The 27,688-nt window shown below is 44.0% G+C and overlaps 1 long non-coding RNA gene across 2 annotated transcripts in view; it reads right to left on the reverse strand.

The window, feature by feature from the left end:
• The window catches only part of LOC121137541, a 147,394-nt gene that overhangs the window by 86,501 nt on the left and 33,205 nt on the right, over window positions 1–27,688 (reverse strand). For both annotated transcript variants that reach the window (XR_005874820.1, XR_005874819.1), the window contains one exon: window positions 11,187–11,292. This is a non-coding gene — a long non-coding RNA (uncharacterized LOC121137541). The remainder of the gene's footprint in view (window positions 1–11,186; window positions 11,293–27,688) is intronic.

Below are 27,688 nucleotides of genomic sequence, written 5' to 3' on the forward strand. Positions count from 1 at the left end.
CAACTCATGGCTAGCGCTGCCCCACGCCCGCTCCAACCACTTCCCTACCTTTATTATTGAGAAATAAATGCTTGATTTCATAGCCTTTATTAAACACTTCAGCATCAATTTCAAAAATATTAATATATCTGCAATTCCATTGTTGCACATAAACCTCAATAACTCTCCAACATTATCAAATAGCTCATGTTTTAAAAGAATCAATTTTTCGTAGATTCTATACTATTTTTATGAATTATTTATTTGAATCAAGAACCAAACAAGATCCATACATTATAAATGAAGATATGTTTTTAAACTATCTGTTGCACTGTGGAAGGCTCCTTCACTCATCTTTTTCATTTTCTCTTTCTGAAATCTTTAACGACCTGGGGTCATTTTGCCCCAGATTTGACCATGGTCTGATCAAATGTAATTGTATCTATCTGGTATAATTTAACTTCTCCCCTTGTTCCTTAGAATGAATCAAATGAGACAAGTTTACCCTCGCCTCCTCCTTGACTTTCCAGTTCACAAGTGGAAGGTGTGGCACATGTTTCTTTGTTGTTATTTTCAAACGATAATTGAGTGATGAGGGCTTCAGTTGTCTATCCTTAGAAAGCAACCCCAAAATAATCCGCTTGCATTACTCCTCCGAATTCTTCTACACTCTGGAGCTGGCCCCACCCAGTTGTTCTGCTCTGTTTGATGTCCACAGGGACTGGACCACTCATGCTGGCTCTGTCACTCATTTGTCTCTCATTCAACTAAGACCGCACGGGGCTGGTGAGGTTTATGTCTCCACTGTACAAACTGTGCTTCCTCATAATTTGATGGTCTCCATGTACCCAGGCTTTTTATATGGCAGCCAGGTTTTGGGAGGGAGTAGGGGGTATGCAGACATCATAGGTCTCAGTCTTATTCTCAGAAGTTTACAGTGTCACTGCCACCACATCCCTTGATGGACACAGAGACATGACACTACCTGGACTTAGAGAGACACAAACACCATCTTGCTGGAGGAGTGGCAAAGACTTCTAATCATTCCTACATCTAATGCCTTTCAGTGGTCGGCAATTAAGACTGATGTTTTCTTTGCTTTTTTTTAGTGTTGTTTTTCTTGGTATTATTATAAATATGCATATATGTGACACACATATATAACCACATATATGATTCTTTAAGATTTTCTTTTTTGCCGGGGTGGTGGTAGCACATGCCTTTAATCCCAGCACTTGGGAGGCAGAGGCAGGCGGATCTCTGTGAGTTTGAAACCAGCCTGGTCTACAAGAGCCAGTTCCAGGACAGCCTCCAAAGCCACAGAGAAACCCTATCTCAAAAAAAAACAACAAAAAAAAGATTTTCTTTTTTAATTATGTGCATATGTGTATGTGACTATATGCATGTGGGTGTAGAACCCTCAGAGACCAGAAGAGGTCATCAGGTCCTCTGGATTTGGAAATACACTTAGTTGTGAGCTGCCAGATGAGGGTATTGGGAACCAAACTCAGGTCTTCTATTAGAACAGTACACACTCTCAACCACTGAGCCATCTCTCCATGCCAATATTTGATTTTTTTTAATCTGTTGTGGTCATTTCCGTTGTAGATGCTCAAATTGTTTCCCATTTGGCCAGTAGGGGATTGGTTGCTTGAGTTTTCTTGTAAGTCTTTTTAATATAGCTGGGATGACTCACTGGTTCCTGCATTTCTGTGTAAGAGTGTGTTTCTGGCTTATTTGGTAGATTCCCTGCCCCAGACATAGATTCCTGATTCCTTTAGTGGGAAATCTGGAGACTATAATCTGAGTACTAGATATACTTGCTGAAGGCTAGGGAAGATGGTTTAAATATTTTATCCTAACTCCTCTCTTATATTTGACTTACTGTGACATCTGCACCAAATACTTCATGGCTTCAAGAGCATCAGGTATTTTTCCATGTTTAGAATAATATATGAGCTGGGTTTAGTACGACTAGCCTGTCATCCCAGACAGGCCTGGGGCAGAGCCTTAGGAGCCTGAGGCAGAAAGATTGCACATTTAATGCCTGCCTGGGTGACAGAGGTAGTTCAAGCATAGGCATGATTGCTTAGTGAACTTTGCCTCAAAATTTAAAAAGTAGTAAAAGGATGGGAATATTGGCAAGGTACCTTCCAAGGCTCAATCTCCAGTGCAGAAAAAGGAATGATGCTGATGCTGGACTGGGCTTCTATGCCACACTAGCCCTCAGAAGATGATATGGACTGCTGTATGCTGACATTTCATGTACACGCTACAAAACTATTCCACTTTAAAAAGTTTAACATAGCCTGAAAATCCTGGCTTCTTACAAGCATGTACAACCTGTGACCCAAAGGCTATATGTGATTGCATATGGCCAAGGGGAGCTACGAAAGAAACCCAACACAAAATTATAAACTACAGATGTATTTAAAGCATTGTGAAAAACACATTATTTTTAATGTGAACTCTGTAGATGACAATACTGTGTCACAATGTCACCAAGTTGGACATGCCTGGAAGGCTTACACTGCTGTATCAGTGTTCAGGTTATGAGTTTCGATTTTTTTCACTTTCTAAAACTCAGTAACACCTTATCCTTTCTGCATGTTAGTTTCCAGATGGCTTATACTTATCAGGGGAATCCTCTTAAATTGTCCCAGCTAGAAGAAATCCAGAAAAAGCCTCTGGTTACTGTTAGAAGAGACATCCTCTCTGTGGCTAACACAATGTTTGAGTGTCAACTGTGTAGCAATCACCACCATTTTGTTAAAGAGGGCCACCTAGCAATGACAACATTTTTTTCTACCTTTCCACTCACTCAGTGTCAGCTTCATCCTTTGCTAGGTGACCCTTCTTAGCATGTCTCTATCAATGAGACTACACCAGGTACCTCCCATTAGGGAAACTACATGTTTCACTATGTGTAATATTTCATTATATAAATAATCATATTTTGTCTACTGGAGGCATTGTAGTCACTTTTTTGGATACATGCCCAGAATTGAAATTACTGAATCATATGGGAAAAATATATGTCTTTTAGAAGCTGCCATACTGTTTTCCATATCAGCTATGCCATTTCATAATCCAACAACCACAGGAGATCTGGTTTCTCCTCATCATCACTAACACTGTTTATATTCTGGTTTTAGAGGCGGTTGCTTTTTATTGTTATTATAGCCATCCTCACTGTATGAATTATGTAATTCCTTTCCATCTTTGAAAGCCTGCTCCCTGGCCAGGCAAATGTATCAGGAGGTCAGACCTTAGATAGCAGCTGGTGAAGCAACGGGGGTCTAAAGTTGAGTCCCCCATGAGCATGGAATTAACAGATAGGATTATTCATTAAATAATAAAAGAACAAACTAGTGAACAACTTATTCAAAGTGAAACCGTCTCCTCACCAAAGAACAAATAGAAATAAATACACCCTGAAAACTCAGCTCATGTGGAATGAGTGGGGATCTGAAATCAGGCTGGTTTTAGAGTGAGCAAGCATTTCAGGGAAGGGTAAGTGGGAAGGGTGAATATTGGGGTATCTCCCTAGGAATGCCTGATCAAAGCACCCTGTATTAATACTGTCTGTTGCTGTGATAAAACACTGACTAAAAACCATCTCAGGAAGAAAGAGTTTATTTCACCTAACATTTTACAGCCCATCATCAAAGTCAGTCAAGATAAAAACTTCCTGGCTTGCTTCCTCTGGGTTGCTGAGCTAAATTTCTTATGCAGCACATGCCTACCTGCCCAGGGTTGCACAGCTTACAGTGGAGCCCACCTACATCAATTAACAATTAAGAAAATGTCTCATAGATGTGGCCACAGGTCAGTAAGATGGAGGCAATTCCACAATTAATGTTCCCTTTTTTCAACCATATCAAGATACCATCTGAAGCTAATTATGACACAGCCCAAATCCCTTCTGCATCATTTTCCCTACTGGTCTCCTTTTCTCTCTATTCAGAACCATCCTTGACTGTTTTTGTAAGCCCCAGCCTTCTGAAATTATACATTATAACCAAAATTCCAATACTAGCCATGCTTTAACCTATCTCAACAACACATGTTGTAGTGAACACCCAGGTAGGAAATCCCTGCACGGTCTACATGCATTAGTCTCCCAGGCATTAGCAAAAGGAAGTCTTCCAAGACTGAAGCATAGCACACATGCCTAAAAGCAGCGATGGAGCTCTCCTTAGACTGTGAAACTAGGAAAGACCAAACTGGTACTGCTTCCATTGGGAAGATCCTGGAGATTAAATTGAGAGACAGTTGACTGGCACCAAGATTTATTAAAACATCTGAAAATCTTGCCTCACTGTGCTGTAGAGGCAATCAGATATTTATATGAAACTCTTCCAAACAACTTTTCTCTAGACAGCAGGCTAAAACTCTCCACAGGAAAACTCCCTTCTAAAACTGGCTCTAGAACAATGCAATCTGGGCAGGGAATGATGCCCTGCCCATTGCCCACCAATGCCCAAGGTAAGTGAGAGAGCTGGTCCTGTGGGCATAAAAGTGGGAGGGCGAATCCTGCCCCCCATCAGCTGCAACACTAAGGAGAGCAGGCCCTGTATCTCTCCAGGGCAGCACAATAGAGCCAACCCTGTTAGCGTAGGTGTGGGGGAGCCCGCACCAAAATTGTAAGCATGAGAGAACTGTCCCCATTACTCGTCTGTCTTGTGGTGGCATGAGTTGGGGAGGGGGCAGGGAGAGTTGCTTCTACCCCTCAAATCAATACCTGGGGCAGGTGGGAAAGCTGGCCCTCTGGTCATAAGAGCAAGAGAGCCAACCCTGTTAGCTCAGGTGTGGGTAGGTCAGCCCCAAAGTCGTAAACATGGGAGAACTGTCCCCATTTCTCATCTGGTGGACCAACCCTACAGCTGCCCAGGCCCAGACTCAGGGTTATGACTTGGCCCGCCCCAGCACCCACCCCAATTATGATCCTCTGGAGTATGTGATGGGACCTGACCTGCAGATCCAAAGCTGCAGGATCTCCACAACACAGGGCAACAACCAGATACCCAGGGCCCAGCATCAATAGTGTAGAAACTGGGGGCCTCAAACCAGACCGATGACTCTTTGCAATGAACACCTGCAAGGAAATATATACGGACAAAGGGGCTTATGGCATGACTAACTGAGTCACACTGTGACTTCCATAATGCGATTTTTAATTTTTTCCTTTCTCTCTCTCTCTCTTTTTTTTTTTTTGTTTTTTGTTTTTGTTTTTCGAGACAGGGTTTCTCTGTGGCTTTGGAGGCTGTCCTGGAACTTGCTTGGTAGTCCAGGCTGGTCTCGAACTCACAGAGATCCGCCTGCCTCTGCCTCCCGAGTGCTGGGATTAAAGGTGTGCACCACCAACGCCTGGCTCCTTTTTTTCTCTTAAATTTCATTTTATTTGGGGGGATGCAAGGGCAGAGGGCAGATGCAAAGGTATGGGAAAATGAATCTGATCAAGATACACCATGTAAAAGACACATAGAAGAAAGGAAGGGAGGGAGAGAGAGGGAGGGAGGGAGAGAGGGAGGGAGGGAGGGAGGGAGGGAGGGAGGGAGAGAGGGAGGGAGGGAGGGAGGGAGGGAGGGAGGGAGGGAGGGAGGGAGGGAGGGAGGGAGGGAGGGAGGGAGGGAGGGAGGGAGGGAGGGAGGGAGGGCAATGCAATCTTGGTTATGAGGCGTTGCTGTTTCCCTATATCCTGAACTCTGCTCTGGGAGTTCTAATGTATCTTTCTTGACGCTTCATTCCTCACACCCTGTCTCTTCCAAACCTTTGTCCAATCTTCACCCTTCTCACTAACCCTGTCCCCATGTGGCCCGTCCTGATCTGAAATCCATCTACTAGCAACCACAGGAGTTTCCAGAGGTATGTAGACACCTCACTCCTTCTGGGAAAAGAAGAAACAACGTTTGAACCCCAAGGTCTCAAACATCCAGGAGTTACTTATCTAGAATGTCCCTTGTTATAGCGGGATGGCTTCCTTGGAGAGTGCTACCAAATGCTTTAGAATGAAACACCATTGCAGATGCTAACTGTTTTAGACAACAGAAGAAACAGCAGGGAAAAGGAATGACTACATGAATCAGCAAGTTCTAGGATCACATCCATAGTTTCACACACACTAGGCAAGCTCTTTGCCACTGAGCTACATCTCCAGCTCCACATGCATGAATCTCAAAAGCATTATGCTGAGCAATGGAAACCAGGTATAAATGGCTCCATCCACTGGTTCATTGTATGTCTGTCTGTCTGTATGTATGTATATATGTATGTATGTGTGTGTGTATGTATGTGTGTATATGTGTATCCATGTGTGTGTGTGAGAGAGGGGGGGGGCGAGTAAAGGGATAGAATTCAGATCAGATATCAGAGGTTATAAGTAGGTGGAAGAGATTGAATAAAGGGGGCCACATAGAACTTGGAGAACTTTGGTCCTAGTCTGCATGTTGGCTGCATTGCTGGTTGTGACTGTATACATTTTCCCAGCAATTGAGCTTTACACTTGAAAGGTGTTAATTTCATTCTATTAAATTATCACTGTTTTGTTGAATTAAGAAATGTGACAGAGGGACATTAGATCTTAGCTTATTTTAGTTAACACTTGCTTTTTAAAGTACACTCTGCATTTATTATAAAATATATACATATCTTTATTCACAGATATTTGTATATACTTTTAGTCTCATTTTAGGCTACTACATCATCCCCAAAATCTGGAAGCAGAGCAGCTTCTAAAGCAGTCTTGGCCTCTGTGAGCCTCTCTCCTTCTCAATTGTCCCTGCATAAGGAAAGCAAACCTATCCCAAACTCAGCTTTGTGAACAGAACCAGCAATGAGACAGCCAAGGCCAGATAGTGCCCTCAAGAAACTTAAAACTTAGCAAGTACAAAGGAAATCCAGTGTGCTTGAGAACTGTGTGGTCTTTCTAAAGCAATAGAGATGTGGTGAGCATCAAGGGACACAAAGTGTATGAACTGCTATGCACAAAGCCAGCCCTTCACAAGGAGAAACTTCTTTGATGCTTTTACTCACACATTTACACCTATTTAGCTTTCCATCAACAGGCTCCACTTGATTTTTCCATGGTGTCAGGTGTCATTTGTTGTCAATGAATCAACCTTATCTTGGTCAACTTTCTACCTGCAGATGTGAGCAGAGAGTGGGGGACTCTGATTCCAAACAATTAGGTGGTGGTTTCGAGCAGCAGGCAGCATGCTTCCTCGTGGCAGCATGAACCTAGAAACTCCAGAGTGGTGGCAATAAGCATGAAGCTAGTCTCTCAGAAAGTCAAGGAATAGAATGGGGACAGCCACCACTTTGATGTTAGCTATGTTGTTTAGCAGATAAAATACTTGTAGCCAGAAAAAAGATAGAGATATACAGTAAAGACTGATTCAGAGAGAAAAAGAAAAACATCTAAATGGCTTATAGTGTGTTTACAAATATACATAGGCTTGGGAGAGAAAAAAAATGATAAAGTCCTTTAAAAGGAAATAGAGTTGCACATGCCTTATCCTAGCACAAGGGAGGCAAGCAGATTTCTGTGATTTTAAGGCCAGCCTGGTGTACAGAGTCAAAGTTACACAGAGAAACCCTGTCTCAAAAAATGAAAAATAAAAGTAAAAGAAATAGAGTAATAAAGAAAAGCCATGTAAAGATGTAAAATACACAGAGAGTCTGGATACTGTATGTAATTGTGTTGTCTTTGAATTGTTTTGTTGCTGAGGAAAGAGCAACAGCTGCTAAAAAAATACACGATTATAAATGCCGCTGGATTAATCCAACTTACGTATTTTGAAAATGCCTTGAATTCAAAATGTAAGTCTAAAAACACATTACTTTGGAAAAAAGATTCTGATTTTTGTTTTCACAGAAAATGAAAAGCTATGGATTCCTTCCAGACTAATATGGTTTGATCAAGCAAAACCTCATGAAGCAGTGGCCCAATTGATCCAACATCCAAAACTGCTGAGATGATGTAGCCTCAGACCACTACAGCCAGGATTTGGGCAGGTTTCTGGGTTTTCTCAGGATCCACATGGTATCGACAGTGCCCCCCAAATAGCAGGAATCAGTTTGGACAGAATTACACCCAAATATTATTTATAAATGCTTGTTTTCATTTAAATGGGGTTTATTATAAATGGTTAATAATCACAGTCAATATCCTTCTAAAAAGGGGGGTCATATGAAATAGAAATGAACACTCTGTATTGGTATGGATTTTGATTTATTAATACAAATTTAAGGTCAATTTGTTATAGGTATGTTTCTCTTGCTTAGGTATTGTGTTTATACAGCTCTTTAAAAAACGTAATGTGTAATTAAGATTTCAGTTACCTATAAGAGTCAAAACTTATGTTAGTTAGATTTTCTAGATATATAGAGATATAATTCAAATGGATAGATATTCTTCAAACCTTTCAAAGGCCTACAGAATATGGCATTTAAAATTGTGTCTTAGGGTTTTTCATGACAGTGTGACACAACTGCTCCTTGAAACACCAATTACTTCCCTGAGGAAGATGGGCACTGAAGAAACTCATTAGGGAGTTTGCCTTCGACTTTGCAGAAATAGCCATTTGGGCAAGAAACTGCTCTTGCCTGGACTATTTGACTGTATGCTGTCCAAACTGGACAAACAGGATCTACAGGAATGCGATTGCTAAATTTGCCAAAACAAGACAGGACAGTCCTTCAGGGTTCCTGCTTCATGGAAGAGTCTGCCATACATTCTTCAGGACACAGAGAAAAATGACTGACAAACTGCCAATACAGGCAGGACAGTTTCAAATTTCCTGCTTCACTGAGAAGTCTTCCAGACATTCTAGGCCTATAGGCTGAAGATGGATGCCCCAACATTACAGAAGAACGTTGGGTGACTGTCCAGGTAGTGAGATGTCTCTGTCAATTCGAGAGTTTATATATTATCCTTCTGAGGTCTTTGATGGAATTGAAGACAGATAGTTATGATTTTGGTTTTCCTTAGTTATGATAAAAATAAGTTATATATAAAACTTTAGACTCACAAAGATAGGATAGAAGACAGAATATTTTCTTTAAATTGGGCAAATGTTAATGGGCTAAATATTGTTAACTATAGTTCTTGCTAGATAACTGTTTTATTATACACATACACACACACACACACACACACACACATATATATATATATAAAACTTTACTATGTCAAAGTTAAAACTTTTCTTTTTATTTAGACAGAAAGAAGAGATGATGGATGATGGGAGATGTCCTTCTGTATATATGTTTCTCTTACTGGTTGATGAATAAAACATTGTTTGGCCAATAGCCAGGTAGAAAGCATAGGTGGGGCTTCAAGGAAGCCTGGGGATAGGACAGCAAAGAGGAGACACCATGTAGAGACCAGGAAGATAGGATGTGGCAGACATTCTCTGGTAAGGTGAAGCCATGTAAAAATACATAGATTAGTATTTATGGGTTAATAATTAAGAGAGAGCTAGCCAGTAAGAAGCCTAAGCCATCGGTCAATAGTTTTATAATTAATAATATCTGTGTATTTATTTGGGGCTTATCAGCTGTGAGACCAGGCTAGAAAGAAACTCTAGCAACACGTTTGCTTTTTCATTCTAGCCCAAGGTGACCTATATAAAGGAAACTATTACACTATCAGTCATTCTGCTAAAAGAAAAGTTAAAGGGCTATGGAACAGCTCATTTTTTTTTAGTTTAGAGATGTTCCAATATTGGACAGAGAATTAGCCTAAAAATACTAGAGAAAAAAATCCCTAGGAGAATATTCCAAGCTGTAGCAATGGTATAAAACCAAAGAATAATTCAAACACGTTAAAGAAATAAACGTGCTTACACTTTAAGTGCATGTGCCAAACTTAACAGTGTGCAGATAAAAACAAACAGAACTAAAATTAGCAGCACATGAAGGATAAAGTTAAGCCTAAGAAAGTACTGAAGGTTTGATTGTAGAGAAGGTAATGTCCTTGTTCAGAATATCCCTAGAAAATGAGAGACACTTTGACTTAAAATTCAGAGGAGGCATCTCTCACAGTTTCCTGGGCTGCCTCAATTTGAGGTTATATGCCCTGAGTGCCATAGACAAATTCCTAATTGTCCTCAGTAGATATCACATTAAACATAAACCCAGTAGCCTTGTTCTTCCACTGTATCCAGGCATATAATGTTAGAACTCATGGGCCTCTGGATCCAATGAAGGGGAGGCATGAGCACTGAAAGGAGAGATCACTGTGTTTACAAAAGGGAGGACAGAGCTCGGGGAGTATAGCCCTTCATTCTGCATAGGAGCCATGAAAGGACCATAGGAGTTCACCTAAGATTAATTTCTCATGATATGTAAAAATGAAGTAGTCAAGAACCAGAAAAATGCTTAGACTACAATTAGTGATTTTCAGACTTGCACCATGGTCTCTGGCAGTATTCACCCAGACACTCTGGGGGCTTCTTGAGAATAGGACAATGTGACTGGGGTCTCAGATGCCACTTCTCCTTGAACCATAGCAATAAACCCAGGTCTGTTTTATATCTTACAAGTTCACTTAAGACTTTATATCAAGTATACTGGATCTCAATGCATGTCATAAAACATAAAGCCAGTAAACATATCCCAGAGTCTGTGCCTCCTGCCCTGGGGTATGCTTTCCCAACCTTGAGACTCCACAGCAAAAATACAAAGGCAGTTTCTTGATGGGGAGTGCTCCCAAGAGCCGCAGAGTCAGCCAGGCTTCCCCAGGTCTGCCATTTCACATGGAGATGAGTACTTCAATCACAGGATGAGATCCAAGGGACCCAGTTCGTTTCTATTTCCACAGAAGTCCTGTGGTTATAGAGGAGCTATAAGGACCCAGGGCAGCCCAGGTGCTACATTGGTGTATGGTTTCCTGAGCCCTCACTCATTGCTCTAAACAAATTTTTCTGCACCAAAGGCAGCCCCCACCACTGAGCTACACACCTTTCACCAGGAGTCTACCTCCGAAGCCATCCTTACCCATGCCTTACTCCACCCTCCTGAGAACTGGTGTTGTGTCTCCCCAGTTATGGGAATCCTGCCTCCACATTTAGCTTTCTCTTGGTTCACCATAAAAGCAGGCTCTGTGGAGCCTAATCATTTCCCTTTTAAATTGAACGATCTCTTTTGATTCGGAGATATAATTAGCCTTAGTAGCATGCTAAATATAAAGACACATTACTCACAGCCAGGACACGATAGTGAGAGATCCGCAGGAGGGCCTTCACATCTACTGTATTGTCCAATAGGTGCCAAGGAAGCAGTCAGTGAGCCACCATTGAGGAAAATAGCCTGTGGATGGGGACGGGAGTGTCAGAAAGGGGATCTCACAGATGAAGGGGAAAGTGCATCTCAGTACAAGCAGCGTAAGACACAGACTCCTTTGTCACAGGGAGACCGTCCATGGTGCATGAGAAATGGAGTCACTGCCTAGGATCCTAAGGCATGGGATGTTTGGTCAGAGGCAAAGTGGGTCAGTTGCTTATCAACAACGTTCACTTTCAGATCTCATGGGGAGGCCTATAAAAGTGTGACAGACATTTGGTTGCACCCTGAAACAAACCTCAGTAGGAAACGGACCAGTCGCTTGGGTTCTCCAAGGTTTTTTTTTGTTTTGTTTTGTTTTGTTTTGTTTTTATTTTCAGAATTAAAATGCATATGACACTCTCCTTTCCCCAGAGCATCATTATGAAGATGAAGCGAGGCTACTTACATGAAAATACCCAGCCCCATGCAGGTGCACAGTGTGAATTGAGAAATAGTAGATACTGTTCTGAGCGTTCTCAAGGAACTCTTTGCAGAGGGAATGGATGTGGTTTCTAAGAGGCTTATTAATGGCTGTCTAGAAAGCACAAGCCTCTCCCTCCATCTGCTCATCACTGCAAAGGTAGTACGCTCTAAACTGGCTCTTGGCAGCATCAACCATGCTCCAGCGGAGTCAGAAACAGGTCAGTAAGTTTTGTATAGGGGTCCTCGATGGCTCTTCCAAATCGCTGGCTTCTCAATTACAGAGGAAATGGGCCTGAAAAAACGTCTATAGCTTAATCGTTAAAGGTACCTTTGCTGAAAACCAAAATCTATAGATCCCCCACCCTTAACTAGAAAGTGATGGTTAAGCATTTGCAATACTGAGTCAGGCTTGGCCCCTTCTGCGTGGATGTGAATTCATTGCCCCATATGTGCCAAGTGGAGTGCCTGGAGGCCTTGAGTCTGTTTGGTGCAATGGTACTCCTCATTCATGGTGGCAAACTTGCTAAACTTGGAAAACTTTGAGTGGAGAGGGAGGTTAAGATTGAAAAACATAACGCTGTTAGATGGGAACAGCATCTCAGAGGGCACATTAAGATGTTCTGGGATTGCCTGCAAGAGCTTGCATCTGGTACCTTTAAGAAGAAGCAAAGTGATGACTCAAAGTGCACAGATTTTTGCCTAAAGTGATTCTGCCAAGACAGAGGCAGTCTGTGGATGCACCGAGGAGCTGGGCCACACTTCCTCTCCCGGTAGAATCACAGAAACAAACCCCCAGTCCTGACAGCCTGCCTCAGCCTGCCTCAGCCTGCGATCTCCTTGTCCCAGCTTCCCTAGAGATGCAGAGGGAGACAAGCTCATCAGTCTGTGTTAGGCAGGCGAGGACTCTGGTAGTCTTATAGTGCCTTGTCTGGAGGCATTTACAACCTCCTGTGCATCAGACAAAGCCAGCGCTGTTCAGAGGGGATGCTAGAGATGCAAAGCCCTCAAGTGCAGCTGTGGGGTCTCTGTTTATCATTGCCTGCTGCTATGTCTGTCTTCCTCACTGGGCTCTGCACATCCCCCGCTGGTCTTCTGCTACTTATGGGCCAGTTGCTTTCATGTCCTCCAGGGAGGGCCCTGCAGGGAACCTGCCGATGGCTTAGCTTGTGACTACCTCCCTTGGTGAAGCGGCCCTGCATTTCTGGCCACCTCACAGCTCCCTGTATGCTTTGAACAGATCTTTCTTGAATCGGAACTGTGCCTTTGCCCAGTCAGCTATCGGTTCTGTTTCTCTGAGCTGGAGCTTAGGGCAGACCACCGTCTGTGTGCGTCCCAAGATGGGCACATCCAGGACAGGACCTCTCCGACAGCGTGGCTGGGCAATGATGGGGATAAACAAAGCAAAATCATGCCATGTGTCACAAAATACAGAACGATGCATGCACATGCCACCTGCTACCCGAGACCACACATAGAGTACAGTGGAGATGTGCGAATTTGGGAGCAGACGGCGTCTTCCTCTCTATGGTGCTCTCTGTTGTACAGGCAACCCAGCAAAGGTCATTACGTGACCTTCGGGATTAGTTGTCTTTCTCAGTGCTGTGACAGAATACCTGGCAGAAGCAACTTAAAGGTGTATTTCAACTCTAGATTCGCAGGCACAGGCCGTCCCGAGAAGGCAGGAAGACATAAACACAGAGCAGGTGGTCACACCTCCCCTACACTCAGGGACCCAAGAGGGATGAATGCTGGTGTCCCACTCTCTCCTTTGCCCCAGTCTTCTTGTCAGCAAAATAGGGATATGAATTAAGTGATTAAGATGGTTAGTTTTATGTAAGTGTTTGAGACAGTATTGGGCACTGGGCCCTTAAAATTGTACCTGTCACTCATTTTCCAGAGGGCATGTCTAGAAACTTTCTGGGCCATTCCCCATTTAGAATTCAGTGTAGGATAGTGATGTTAAGTGCAAAAAATAAAATAAAATAAATAAGGCAAGTGCTAACCTGTAGATTTGGGTCTTAAAGGATGGCACTTGTGGGTACATTAGGACCAAATAGCTTAGCTCAAGCAATAGGGATCATCCACAGCAATGAGAAATGAATATCAAACGATTCCCCAGCCAAATCCAGCCCGAGCAGGGGCATCTCCCACATCAGGAACAAGTACTTCTTGACCGATCCCTAGCAGCAATATTAATAGAAACCCAATCCTGATCTATCTGCTTGCCTCTGCCTAAAAGCATATCCTTTGACACCCTTTATCCCTCTCACTACCTGCCCTCCACACTTATTGTCACCCAAGCTGCGAGTGGAGCACCAGCATTCACTTCCTGTCAGAGTGAAGATGTTTCCATCGAAACAATGGTCCCCACCTAGTTAAAACTTCCCCAGGAATCTCCTGCTGGGGAAAGAAATCGTAGACTCCCAGATAATAATAGTCAGTAGCTGACCAGAAGGACTTAGTTATACAAAACTCTAGCCCTCTTTGTTTAAGACAGGATTGGAAATCTCTGAACCTCTTTAGTGGCGCCTCTTCCCAACGTGGCCACATTGAGTAAATCTCCGTCCTCTGCTTGTCGTTATAGCTTGTTATAACTCATTTACTGGTATACTGGGGACTGGTGGCCAGGACTGGCTTGTTAGAGCTGCCAGGGCTCAGGCTCTGACCAAACAACTCCAGTAACGTGTCTGCACCATTGTCTCTGTCTCCCCTCTATGTCTTCCATACTCGGCATCCAAATGCTCTCTGAAAGACACACATCGGACGGGGTGGTTCTCACACCCCTGACACGGAGTGGCTATGTCCCTCCACCAGTCAGTTCTCACTCGCTACACACACCCCTCACCACACTGCTATACAGCCTTTGCGGAATGCTTCAACAATGGCTCCGTGTGGGGGGCTTGGCACCGGTTGCCAGCAGGGCCCAGGAGGCCCCTGTTCTCTTTGCCTGGGTCTCCCGGGGGCCGTCTCTGACTGTGCTCCCGGGTTAATGCTGACTCGCTGGTACTCATCTCTTACACCTCCTGCGTTTCATTCTTGGCATGTGGCGGTTAGCCTTTATTTATTAATGTGATTAGTATCTGTCATACACTCCCCCCGGTACACCCGAATCTCAAAGCCCAGACCATGCCTGTCCTCTTTATCATTGTAACCACATTGCTGAGCTCAGCTCAATAAATAAATAGTGGTTGAGTGAATAAAATTAAATATCATCTCTGAAACCAGAGGCGGCCGGTAGAGGAAGTCCCTAGGTCTCCAGGAATCACAGCAGTAACTGCCCCAAAGCTCCCCTGAGTAGGTGGAGCTGGACTGAGGGAAGGCCTACTTTTAAAGGAGACTATTGATTTTGTCACATAATGTGGTCCAGGAGATCTTCCTAGAGATTTCAAACTGATAACAGGGTATAATGGTATGCCCCCACAATGATATCATGCTGGAGTCTGAGAAAGGGGGAGGGCGTCATGAGTTAAAAGCCAGCCTGGATTACATTACTAATTTGGGTCAGAGCAGTAAGACCCTGTTGAGAGAGTGGGAGATGGGAGAGAGAGAGAGAGAGAGAGAGAGAGAGAGAAAGAGAGAACAAACTGAGGGTCACCACACTCAGACATGTTTTCTTTTGTTTATGTTGTTAGTAATCTTTCCATTGACTTTAGAGAGTAGAGAAATGGTTTAGTGGTTAGAAGTGATTCCTGTGTGCATGAGGACCTAAGTTCGAATTCCAGAACCTATGTAAAAAGCCAGTCATGGCTGCCTGTGCCTGTATCCCCACATTTTGGGGCAGAAACCAACATATCCTGGGAGCTTACTGTCTAGCCAGCCTAGCTGAAGTGGCGGGCTTCCAATTCAGTAAGAGACTCTGTCTCAATAAAGTAGATGACAGTAGAAGACTGTCCTCTGTCTTCCTCACCCACAGCCACGAGCACACAAACATATCTGTGTATACACACACACCCATAGGCATGCACCATACATAATATAGACAAACTCACAATATATACACATACACCCCACATAAAATACACAAATACCAAAAGCCCCAAAAACAGATGACAAAGGCTTAATGTGGCCCCATAATTTATTGCAGTATAACTGTGGACTTAATTCTCACACTGCTCAAAATATTTACCAAACACAGACAGCCTCTTTTCAATAAACAGACTAGACAATGCCTCCTGTCTCTGCCACTCCCAAGACCTTGAGAAAATTGCCTAACCTTCTTTGCTTCAGTTTCTTTACCTACAATAGGATGCAGTTTTTAGTCTGATTGTGAGAATGAAATGGCTAACACATAAAGCTGTTCAGAGGGTGCCTGGCCAATTATAAGCTCACGATGTTATGAGGGTCTTCGAATTAGATAGTTCATGTCACTAAAACAAACCACCAACACAAAAGACAATTGTGAACACGCAGTAGGAACACAACAAAGACTAGCTTTCTCCCTCTCCTCATTCTGATCAACAAGGCTGCCCCAGAGCAGGCAATATTCAAACTGCAGTCACAGCCACTTTCAATAGACCCCAAATAAGAATTACATGGGATTTTTGTTTATTATATTTTGTTTGCCTGAGCTTGCTGGTTCTTATCTGAAATTCAAAACTCTCTTCCAGATGCCAACTCAAAATGTCTGTGTGCCAAGATGCTCCTCAAAATGCACAGGTTCAGAAGAGACTCGTTATCTCTGTTCTGTGCTCTACTCTGCACTGCTACTCCCTCAGCCTGTCTCAGTTAATACTTCTTCCATGTGTCTAGCTGGGGGATGGAATCCTCCCTGATGCTCCCATCCTTCCTTCATCCACTTACCCAATTAGTTCCCCGGGCCCATCGTTTATGTCTGACTCAGTGCCCACTGTCCCAGAGAGACACCCATCAGATCTAGCCCTGGTGTCTACAGTAGCCTCCATGCTGCACCTACTGTCTCTAACTGTACTCCCTTCACGTGACAGCCAGCATGAACTTTCTAAATCACGCCTGATTCCCTGCTGCCCTCCTTACCCACTCAGAATGCAGGCCAAGTTCTCCCCTAATAAGTTCCTTTCCTGGTCCTCCCTTGTGTTTCCAGCATGTGAGTTGCACCTTTTGTTGCCAAAAAGAGTCATTTCTACCTCCTCACCTACTCCATGGACGCCTTATCCATATGACAATGCTTGCAGCACTCCTTGGGCAAGGATAATAAGCCTTTGTGCTAATTACCAAGCGAGAAGACTGCAGTGATTCACACATCCTATTCCTTGTGCCCATCCCCTGCTGAAGAGAGTTAGCTCTCCAGCAAATGAGTGTTGCTGAAGTGGCTATGTGATTGCCAAGGCTGGATTGCGCAGAGTTTGCCCATCTTACACTGCTCAATCTGGACAAACCAGCCTCTGTATTATAAGAACTCTCTAGCAGCTCTGTAAATAAGTGCCCCAGAGGAACTGACGCCTCCTGCCAATAGGCACATGAGTGAGCCAGTTTGGAACCAGTCTCCCAGCGCTGTCAAGGTTTTCAGACCACTACAACCTTATACATGGCCTGAAGCCAAAACCACCTTAACAAGAGATGCTGGATTCCTGGTACATAGAAACCAAGCTAGGAAATGTTCAGTGTGGCTTTAACCCACTGAATTTGGAGGTGACTTGTTGAACTGTTTCTCCTTGACTCTGCCTGCCAGACTCTAATGTGCTCTTCAGATTCTGCTGGGCCACAAGCTCAAGGAAACAGGTCCACACTTGTGATAAGAGCTCCTTCCAGTAGCTCCTCCCCATTTAACGCAGCATTCTCTTCTCTTGCTTCTTTGCTTCTCCACTGGACCTAGGGTGCTACAGCACATCATCCAGGTCTTGCCTCTGTTCCCCTTCATTTTCCAGCTTGCAAAGGTCCTCCATCTGCCCGATGAATGAATGAATGAATGAATGAATGAATGGAGAGAAAGGTGACTGGGGGTTTCGGGAGTGGACTGGGAGGGCATTATTCCCATCCAAAGGCTGTTCCCAGTCTCGGCATTTCCTCTAGAACTTGATGGCTCTTCACTTGGGAAAACCCTCTCTATTGATCTGGGAATCACTTCCAACCCCACCTCATCTTCCCAAGCTCAACCTCACCTGGTGACCCAGCCCTGTCCTGGGAAAGCTTACTGGCCTTCTCCTTCCCTGAAAAAATGCCTCTTTACCATTCATGGATAGACCAGGGAGGACATTTTCACAGAAACCCCAATCCCTTACCCCTCTGTTAAGTTCTTAAAGGATCCCTCTGCAAATCTTCTGGCTGCAAACTTAAAAATGCAAATGATTGGAAGGCCAGCCTGTCCTCAGGTGTGGAGGTCAAGCATGCCATATGGACCTCAGAGCAGAACCAAATGTTGGCTTCTCCTGTGGTGCTGGGCTCCTGCAGGCTCAGGTGCTGCTGACCCTCCCCTGGCAGACAGAGGCAGCCTGCCTGGCTTCAGTTAAGGATACTCAACCATCACAATACTCAGTGGGGCCATCTTTAAATAAAGTAGGTACTTCAGAGGAGTGCAGAAGATGGATACAAGCCATCTTCCCTCCCTCCCTCCTTCCTTCTTTCCATTCTTTTTCTCTTTCTCTCTCTCTCTCTTTGTCTCTGTCTCTCTGATTGACACATAGTAATTGTATGTCTTTATGAGCTACAGTGTGATGTTTCATTACCTAAATGCAAATGTCTAATTATCAGATCAGGGTAATTGGCATATCTAGCACCTCAGACATTTATCAACTCTTTACATTAAATATTCAAAATCTTCTTTAGTACTTATTTTGAAACCTGCAATTTGTTCCTTCAAACAGTTATCCTGGTGTGCTGTAACACAAGTTGGTCCTCTATCTAATTGTACTCCTGGACACATTAAGTGGTTCCTTGCCTTCATTCCCATTGCCTGGGTATCTACAGCAGCATCCTTGCTAGTCTCTTGGCTTTTGGTCCCATTCCCTCCAATGAGCATCCACAGACACCGTTTCTAGTCTGCAGTGACCTGGGACTAAACAGAAACTTAATCACAAGGACAGGACCACCATCATCTGTTTAGTTTGACCTCTCCACTCACCTCTCTTCCCTCTCCTAATGCACTTATCAGTACCTCTGCCTGATACCTATAACCCCAAGCCAACCTCCCCAAACCCACCTCTTTTCTGGAGCCTCTGAGTTTGTGTTCTTCTGTGTTCAGCCAATAAGCTTATACCTGAATGTCCCTTGGGTGCACAGACTCAATCCACTTTAAGCTCAAATCAGGTTTCCCCATTTCTGAACTAACCAACCCTCTCTAGCTCACAGGAACATGGCTTCTGAACCCCAGATTTCCGAAATCTTATTGTTCTCACTCTACAGTGTCCCCTTTCCTTGTATACCCACATGGCTTGATTTTGGAACTCCATGTTCAGAGTGTGGTGAGACTGACCATGGTGTAGCCATCTTTAGACCAACCTGTCTGTACCAGGCCCCGGGGCCCCAGTTCCTAAAGCACAGATACTGATGCTTTGGGCAATAGTGTGTGAACTTTTCCTGTGGAAACATGAATGAACATTTTCTCATCCCAGTCATGTCACTAATGATAGACCAAAACTGCCATTCTACTCAAGTCTTGCTTGGCAAACCAATGAGTTTATTGCCCTTACAGGAGCAAGAGTGAGGAGGATTCATGGTAGCATGGGTAACACCCAAACTGCCAATTACTAAAAAGTCTCACTCTAGCATAGATGACAACTTCCCCATAGTTGTAAAGATGGAAATCCTCCTTCAGTTAACTTCCCACACTCTACACTCTACCTTCTAGCAACCCTCATAATACATGTAGCCAATGGAAATACACACCTGGATAAGAGGCATAGCAGAACATGACTAGAACCACTGGTGAGTATCCAATGATCCTTCCCATCTGTGCTAGTCGCTTTTTGTCAACTTGACTCAAACTGAGGTCGCCCTGGAGGAGAGACCCCCTCAACTGAGGAACAGCCTCCATCAGATTGGCCTATGGGCATGACTGTGGGGTGTTTTCTTAATTATATTGATATAGGAAGGTGCAGTCCACAGTAGGCAGTGCCAACTGTAGCTACGTGGACCTGGGTTGTATAAGAAAACCAGATGAGTAAGCTTGGAAAGCAAGCCTATAAGCAGCATTCATCTATGGTTTCAGCTTTAGTTTCTGCTTCCAGATTCCTGCCTTGAGCTCCTCCTTTGCTTTTCTCAGTGATGGACTGCAAGATGAAATAAACCCTTTCCTCTCCAAGTTGACTTTTGCCAATGTTTTATCACAGCAACAGTTAAGGTAGGTATGACACCATCCCTCCCTCTATGAGGGAACATCAGCAGGCCAGATCTTGGGGATCTCTTATGGGTACTCACAGCTGCTCTGCTCAAGATGGCAATGGTCCCTATGCTGAGTCCAATGCTCTAGAATATGCAAAATCTTTGGTGTCTCCTCATGCTTTATGAAAATAGTCAATGAATGGTCATTTATTATCACCAGGCATTGATTTATTTAAATATCTCTTTACTACAGAAATAAGCAATAAACCAAAGTTATTGTTTTTACCCAGGTTGCCTGCCAGTGGGAACAGAAAATGGCAGGTATACAATTAATAGACAGGGAAAGCAAAACTATGAAAAAAAAGTTAAGAATAGTACAGAAAAAGTGACAGAGTTGTTTTATTTGGCGTGTGAGCAGGGAACAAGACCTCTGAGCAGATACCTTGGAGGGAGAAAAGAGAAGTGAGATAGCACTGGAGACTTCCATGCAGAGGGAACAGTGCCCTTAATATAATGCCTTGATAGGCATGAAGAAGAGTGTGGCAGCCTATGTGGTTGGAGCATAATGGGAAGGGGAGAGTGAATACTGAGACAGAGAAAAATGCAATCAAATTGGTAGGACATAACAGGCCTTAAATATATTTGAGTACGGTGACACACATGTCTGACTCTTTCAAAATTACTCTGGTACTTCATGGACAGGAGATGAAGAAGCAGGAGAAGGCTATGGCTAAAATCATGGACGAGAAAAGCACACTACCCCATAACTCCACTCTTGGTTCTTTGAAATTGATAGCTGAGTTCAGATAACACACTCTCCCAGGAACCCTTCCTAAACTCACCTAACTCAGGGAGAATGGTTTGTATGATGAACACTTGAAACAATCTGTGTGATGCCAAGGTCTTCCAAGGAAACATAGGTTTGATGTTTTGTCATGACTGTATGAAATTTTTACAAATTCTTAAGCAATTTGGTAGGCTAAACAATTCATGTTTATCTTCTTGCAGTTCTGAAGGAGAAAGTCCTAAAATCAAGATGTTGGCAGAGCTATATTCCTTCTGGACTCTAAAAAGCAGCCAGCCCCCATGGATTTTCTAGCCTCTAGAGTCCTCCTGTATTGCTCAACTTATGGCCCATCCATCTTCCAAGTCAAGAGCACAGCATCTTCTTTCTAATCTTGCACTTCTTCTACCTCTCATCACTTTTCTGATGTTAGTACTTCTGTCTCCCAGCCCATATCCAGGTTAGTGGTCTCCTGCCACAATCCTTAACCGAGTCATATCTTCAATGCCCCTTCTGAAGATGCAAACTAAAACACTCAATATTCTGGAAATTAAGATACAGACATTTTTCAGGGGTCATTGTTAGAATTACCACACAGCTTGATTCAAGTTTTCTATTTGCACAGGCAACCTGTCAATCATGGTTGTTTAGGCACAGAAGAGTGAATTCGTCTTCCAGGGTCACTCTTCTTTTGGAGTCTGCCGTTATGGACTCTGTGAGTCTTCCAATCAGCTACTCTCTCACTCAGACACCTTTGGAGAGCATAGAATCCAGCCACAATTGAGCACTTCTTCCCCACTGATGCATGGGCTTGACATTTCCCAACTGCTTCGCGCTTGAACCCTTTCACATTTCTGGGAAAAGACACCAAGCCATTCCCATGAGAGTCTTGCGGTCTATTTGTTTTGTGTATGAATCTTGCCTAGCTTTTTTTTCTGGTATCTAGACTCATGGCTGAGGCACATGCTCCATGTAGAGTCTGTTGGACTGAAGTGAGCTGAGACGCAGCTCAGCAGCTCCAATTTCCCATATATTCACTCTGCTATTCTGATACCGTTACCATCTTCTATATGCTTCACGGTTCTGGGCAAGAAATGCCTCCCATCAGACTAGGGGGCCCAGCTGAGTGCTGGAGATTTGGGTTGAATGTGATCTTCTTAAAGTCAAGCTCTCCCCTATGATGCCACACAGTGAGAAACCCTGGCCATTTGGAGAGTGTGATTTGGATCCATAAATACTTGTTGCATAGAGCAAGTGCCTGCCAGGTCTCGCAGACACAGGAGAGACTCTAAATGCACTAAAGGAATGAGCTTTTGCTGCTAAAGTCATATTAAATATTTATGCCCAAGCAACTGTAGCATTTTCACCCACAGAGGAAGAGTTAGGAGCAAACTCCAGAATGGCAGTCACGAGGGGGAAAACAGCAGCAGAAACAAGCAAATGGCACAGGCAGCATCCACAATCTTGTGTTAGTAACTGAGTGGCTGAAGAATTATTCATTTGTTCCACAAATACTAATGGAGTGACTGCTATATGTCAAACAATTTTCTGGACACCAAGGAATAGGAACTGAACAAAACAGTCAAAACATCAGGCATTGCAGAACTTGCTATTGTGCACTCAAAAGGTAGGGCCAGACAACAGAAATTGCTGCCATTTCTTGATTGCTAAGAATATGCCAGGCACCATATTCTAGTCTGTGTATGTTCACATTTTTGTCATCTAGAGACTTTTATTTTTATTCCTGCTTTATGAAGGGAGAGAGGACACGAAACAGTCAATTAACCCACTGAAACTAGCAAATCTTCCAGCTAGGCAAGCTGAGATTTCAAGCTGAGCAGCCCTGATGTGTTAAAGGTGAGGAATTTGGGGACCATCTCACTTTTGCAAGAGCAGAGACAGACGATGTTTCTAACTTCTGGCATTGAGGTTTGGGGGGCAAACGAAGAATGAGAGGGAACAGGAAAATTATAATAGGAATGCCCCAGCCTGAGGCTGACTTCCACAGAGCCTGAAGTCAGATAGGAACAGAGGCTTGTTGTCATTTGACTTATGACAGCAAATTTTAAACACAAGAAAAGAAAGCAACTCAGATCATCTCATAGTAGCCTAGTTACATAAATTAAGAGAACTCATTTAACAAAATCAATGTAATACTTTTATAAAAGATACATTTAAGCTTAGAGAAATTTTCTAAGTAGATAAGGCAATGATAAATCAAGTTTTGAAATAAAAGTTGTGCATGTGTGTGTACATGTAATTCCTGTAGTTAATAAGAATAAAGAGAAGGAGGAGGAGGAGGAGGAGGAGGAGAAGAAGAAGAAGAAGAAGAAGAAGAAGAAGAAGAAGAAGAAGAACAAGAACAAGAACAAGAACAAGAACAAGAACAAGAACAAGAACAAGAACAAGAACAAGAACAAGAAGAAGAAACAACCTGGAGATGGAGATATGGAGATAAGGTTCAGCAGTCAAGAGTGCTGGCAGCCCTGGCAGTGGACCTGGGTTTGGTTTTCAGCACCCACATAGCAGTTCCAGGAGATCCATACCCTCTTATGACCTTCACAGGCTCCTGGATACATGCAATACACACACACACACACACACACACACACACACAAAACAAATAAATACTTTTTTTTAAAAAAATCTGATGGATACATGCCAAAATACTGTGGTCATCCACTCAGGGGAATCATGGGAGGATTTCACCTTACCGCTTGTGATAATTTATGATCACATATTTTTCTAAACAGAACACATACTGTTCTTTCAGTCAGAGGAAACCTATTAGATACAAATAATTAGGAACACAGATGATTTTGGCATTTCTCCTCAAGGAGTCTGTCGACCTCTCAGGTGTTATGATCTCAGAATAGATTTTTTTTAATGATCCAGTTCCAGTGATTAAATTGAAAACTCACAACAAAAAAAATTGAGCAGTTGGGGAAATTGATTTGTGAAATGACTTTTTTTCCCCTTCTGGAAACATTTTGAGTTGGGAGTTATCAATCAAATTACGTGCAACCTTTAAGGTAGTGAAATCACTGGGCCATCCCAAACTGCATGAGATGGATGCAGCTGAGCCCTGGCCTCCAGAGACCTTCTAACTGGCTGAATTAACCACAAACCAGCTAATCAGAGGAGCCTTCAGATCTAAGGGAAAGGCTGGTGTGTTGATCCAGCACCTTCCCCAGCAAACAGAACCATGCTGCATGGAAGCCAGGAACTTGCTCTCTTCCCTTAAGGTCAGAGGCATAGTGGCTTCAAGCCTTCAGACTCTGAGGCACTGGGAAATGCAGGATCAACTAGACTATTGCTAGGAAAGATGAGTGAACACTTTATTAAATGTGCCTCAGCAACTGTGTTCCCAATGCAGAGGAAGGCATGCAGGACTCCTGCGTCCTAACAGTGGCATGTTAAAGGAAGCCAGCATGTGTTTCCTGTAACTGGGTCTTTATGTCACTTCATCACTCTGGAACTTCAGCAAGGCCACCATCTTTTTAAAGCAGAGTCTGAAGGCTGCAGGATCATGCCTCCGAGATGTAAAAGCCTTCGGAGCTCTCTGCTTTTCCATGTTCAGGCTGACTGGCTGGCTCTTGCATTTCCTCTCACATACTGGTTTGCTGGTTGCTTTGTTGGGATTTTTCCTTTATTTGCAAAAGTGAATCATCAAGGACTGTATGCAATTCTATGCACATCACAGATAAAATGGAAAACATTTAAGTGTGGGCTTCCCACAGTCTCCAGCATAACTGATGTGTCTCCAAAGCTGGGGAAAGAAAGGATGGAGCCGAAAAAGAATGGCTATGCAATCTCTTTCAAATGAGGAATCAGAAGTAGACACCCCACCTGGGGCAGATAAGAGAAAGAGAAAGTGAAACAAAGGAAGCAGATAAGATCTGTTCTGAGCTCTTTCTCAAGGCTGGGAGACTCACAGCTAAGTTGAGGAAAAGGAAAACTTGTCTTGCTGCCTGAGCAGGGCTCTCAAAGTCACCAGCAGACACACAAGGTCTCCACTGGTTCCATATGACCTCTGGTTAAAAGAGCCCAGATGAAGGGTTGGGGTTTCTCTTAGTGGCAGAGTGTTTGCTGGGCAAGCTCGGCACTGAGGTTGGTTCCTCTGCTCTGGGGGAAAAATAGAGCCCAGATGAGCATTGCAACTCCACTCAGCTCTTGTGGTCACAGCAGGAACATGATGTCTCTGACTGAGTTAGTCAGACTGTATTTCTCTGCCACTGGCTCTAGCACCCTGGACTCTTGTGGGAGGGCCTAGGCCCTGCCCTGGATGAAATGACAGACTCTGGAGATCCACCACGAGGGCCTCACCCCCCCCTGGGGCATTGGAGTGGAGATTGGGTAAGGGTCTGGGGGGGCCTGGTGGGAATGGTGGGGGAGGAGGGGAGGGAGAGAGAGCTGGGATTGACATGTGAAAAAAGCTTGTTTCTAATTTAAATGAATGAATGAATAAATAAATGAATAAATAAATAAATAAAAAGAATCATGGCTATCCTCCCAGGGCTCCCACACCTTTCCTGGGCCTCTGAAGCCATGCCCATCTGTCTTCAGGCTTGTCTGTCATTTGCTCAGTCTAGTAGGAGACTGGCAAAAGAAATTGAGAAGCAGCAGCCAGCCCTGGGGTTCCCTCTCTTGCTGGCAGGGCTCACACTGGCTCCTCCCATGCCATCCGGGGAGCCCTGCAACCTCCCGGGAAGTCTTGACTCCATCTCAGGCAGCCATGAGCTAGCTGACTCATATCAAAGTAGAGCAATCACCCTCTGGGGAAAGAAGCAAAAACATTACACTCCAGCACACGAAGAGCCTCTGGTTTCCCCCAAAAGAATAGAAATCAAACATCCCACTTACCATCCCTCCTCCACTGCGCCAGGAATTGATCATGCTCCCCAAATATTTATGCCCTATGGAATGTAATACAAGCACCAGACTCAAACACAGTCCGGAGAGAGACAAGCCATGCTTTGTCTCAAAACCTGTTACCAGGAAAGAAGGCTGCTCTGTCAGGGACAGGGACAGGGAAAGAATTTATGCCATCTTCTCTCCAGCCCCTGACACAGCTTAAGATTCACAGCTATTGAATGCTCGAGTTTCATCCACACATCCAGCCCTCCGGCCCACTAGCACCAAGCAGACGCTCCCTACAGGCCAAAAATCATGCTCACTCTCCAAAAACAGCAGCAGCAGCATCACACCCATCCAACCATGGTTGAGAATACAGAGTGGGCAAATGCTGACACTTCTCCCAATACTGCACATCCATGTCTCAAGGCTGGGTGAAGAAAGCAGTTCCTTCAGGCCCCAGAAGGAACTTCTGAAGGGTTTTGGTCCTCTCCTATGGATCTAGTTGAAGATGATATGAGGCTGTTTATTTTTGGCTTGTTGATGGCTACATACTGACGTGTGCCAGAGTTTTATTATTATAACAAGTACCCCCAAAACCATTAACTTATAAAGAAAAAAGGTTTGCATTGTCTCATGGTTTCTGAAGTTTCAGACATGCTAGTCCTGTTGGTTTGGGCCTGTGTCTACACACAATGTCAGAAGTATGTGACAAAACAAACCACTCAGCTCAGGGCGGACATTTTACAAAGCAGGAGAGAGGAAGAGGCCAGGGTCCTACCATCTTCAATGACACATTCCCAGTGACCCCAAGATGTCCCACTGGGACCTATTAAGTTTTCTACATCTGTAAGTTGTATTTGGTGAGGACCACCTTGGGACCCTTATCTAAACCATACAGTATTCCACTCAGTCAATGTGAGATCCCCACTGGAAGGGTGGAACATTCATTGTTGGCTTGGTAGGTGGACATCACAGCACCAAGACTGGCATGAGCTACTGCATAAACCAAACATAACTTTGGCCCCTGAAGCTGGGGAAGGCAGAGTCTATTGTGGACACCAGCATCCTGCTGAGCTCTTAAAAAACCACAGGATCAATCACTCGATGCAGAACAAGGCATAGGGAAGGACCAGAAGGAGATGGAAGCAAGGGCTCCTGAGGCTAGCTCCTGGTCAGCTGAGAATGCAGGGAGGCATCTTCAGTACAGAGAGATGTCCGACTCACATTACACATTAGTCCCTAGCTTTTACTCTGTGCTGTCTGGGACTCATCCGCAATGTTTAAATAATTAAATCTATACTATTTACTACTCACCAATAGTATGTGCTGCTTGAAGTTGCCCAGCTTGAGGCAGCTTATTACAAACCAGCCAGCGTACCTGGGAGAATCTGCGCTTGGGATTTAGATTTGGGAGCACACTTTGGCAAGCTGTTTGCCCTGTGGGCCACGGCGTGTTAATATGTGTGGTATGTGTCCTCTGCCTGGCAGTCCCCCAGCCTCTCTTTGTAGCCCATTTCAGCTCCTGCAGAGATTTCTGCTTAGCTTTGAGGTGTCCCCAGGGACTCCCAAGGATCTCACAGAGGCCACAAGGCCTATGCTTTAAGACAGTTCTTCCCACACAGGCTCTCTAAGCATTGTGAAAATCAAACCAACTGCTTTTATGTTTTGCGATAACAGATAAGCACGGGGGCACTTGGTTTCATTTATATAAATTCTAGTTCAATTTCTGTCTGAGCATCAGAGGCCCCCTGTGGAATAGACGAATCTCTGCCTCCAGGGGAGAGCTTTATCCAAAGCTGCTAGAGACACCATAGACAATTTGGAGAACTGGCCTGCTCCTCCAAGCACCCATGTTTAGAACCAAAGGAAGGAAAACATCGAAAGGGAGGATGAGCTGCCAGCTTGCAGCCAGGGGTGTGCATGGGGATGAAAAGAAAGTAGGAATGGGCAATGGGTCAGGGAGGCTGCTCAGAACTGAAGCCCAAGCACTGAGAGCCTGACCCAGGATGCCAGCTGCTTCAGCAAAAATACCTGATAAAACGGCATGATTATCTCTCCATACATATTTTTCACAAGTGTGTG

The sequence above is a fragment of the Mesocricetus auratus genome, unplaced genomic scaffold (assembly GCF_017639785.1).
Source record: "Mesocricetus auratus isolate SY011 unplaced genomic scaffold, BCM_Maur_2.0 Super-Scaffold_100691, whole genome shotgun sequence".
NCBI lineage: Eukaryota > Metazoa > Chordata > Mammalia > Rodentia > Cricetidae > Mesocricetus > Mesocricetus auratus.